The sequence below is a fragment of the Sinocyclocheilus rhinocerous genome, unplaced genomic scaffold, assembly GCF_001515625.1.
Source record: "Sinocyclocheilus rhinocerous isolate Xijiao unplaced genomic scaffold, SAMN03320098_v1.1 scaffold2064, whole genome shotgun sequence".
NCBI lineage: Eukaryota > Metazoa > Chordata > Actinopteri > Cypriniformes > Cyprinidae > Sinocyclocheilus > Sinocyclocheilus rhinocerous.
The window spans coordinates 13288-14389 of NW_015636554.1; the positions used below are offsets into that span (position 1 = coordinate 13288).

At 45.5% G+C, this 1102-nt stretch overlaps 1 protein-coding gene across 1 annotated transcript in view; it reads left to right on the forward strand.

Moving 5' to 3' along the window:
• LOC107747918 (ATP-binding cassette sub-family G member 2-like) overlaps positions 1–1102 on the forward strand; it is a 31399-nt gene that overhangs the window by 13054 nt on the left and 17243 nt on the right. The gene's annotated exons all lie outside the window — the stretch shown is intronic.

A 1102-nucleotide genomic window follows, 5' to 3' on the forward strand; every position in this document is an offset into this window, starting at 1 on the left:
CTGTCTGTCTGTCTGTCTGTCCGTCTGTCTCTCTGTCTATCTCTGTCATCCGTCTGTCTGTTATCTGTCTGTCTATCTCTCTCTGTATGTCTGCCTGTCCATCCATCCGTCTGTCTCTGTCTGTCTGTCTCTGTCCGCCCATATGTCTCTGTCTGTATGTCTATCTTTGTCGGCTGTCTGTCTGTCTGTCTGTCCGTCTGTCTCTCTGTCTATCTCTGTCATCCGTTATTGTCTGTTATCTGTCTGTCTGTCTCTCTCTGTATGTCTGTCTGTCTGTCTCTCTGTCTGTCTCTGTCCGCCCATATGTCTCTGTCTGTATGTCTATCTTTGTCGGCTGTCTGTCTGTCTGTCTGTCCGTCTGTCTCTCTGTCTATCTCTGTCATCCGTTATTGTCTGTTATCTGTCTGTCTGTCTCTCTCTGTATGTCTGTCTGTCTGTCTGTCTATCTCTGTCTGTTGTCCATCCGTCCGTCTGTCTCTGTCTGTATGTCTGTCTGTCTGACTCTCTGTCTGTATGTCTATCTTTGTCTGTCGTTCATCTGTCTGTCTCTCTGTCTGTCCGTCCATCCGTCCGTCTGTCTGTATGTCTGTCTGTCTGACTCTCTGTCTGTCTCTGTCCGCCCATATGTCTCTGGCTGTATGTCTATCTTTGTCTGTCGTTCATCTGTCTGTCTCTCTGTCTGTCTCTGTCCGCCCATATGTCTCTGTCTGTATGTCTATCTTTGTCGGCTGTCTCTCTGTCTATCTCTGTCATCCGTCTGTCTGTTATCAGTCTGTCTGTCTCTCTCTGTATGTCTGTCTGTCTATCTCTGTCTGTCGTCCATCTGTATGTCTCTCTGTCCGTCCGTCTGTCTGTGTCTTGGTTTATGTAACCAGCATTAAAGGTGTAATGTGTAATATTTTTGAGAATCTGTATACAGAAATGCAATGTAACATACAAAACTATGTTTTCAGTGGTGTATAAATACCTTACAAAATTCACCGTTATGTTTTAATTACCTTAGAATAAGCCATTTCTATCTACATACACCGCGGGTCCCCCTCCATGGTTAAGTTGCCATTTTGCGCCGCCATGTTTCTACAGTAGCCCTAAATGGACAAAC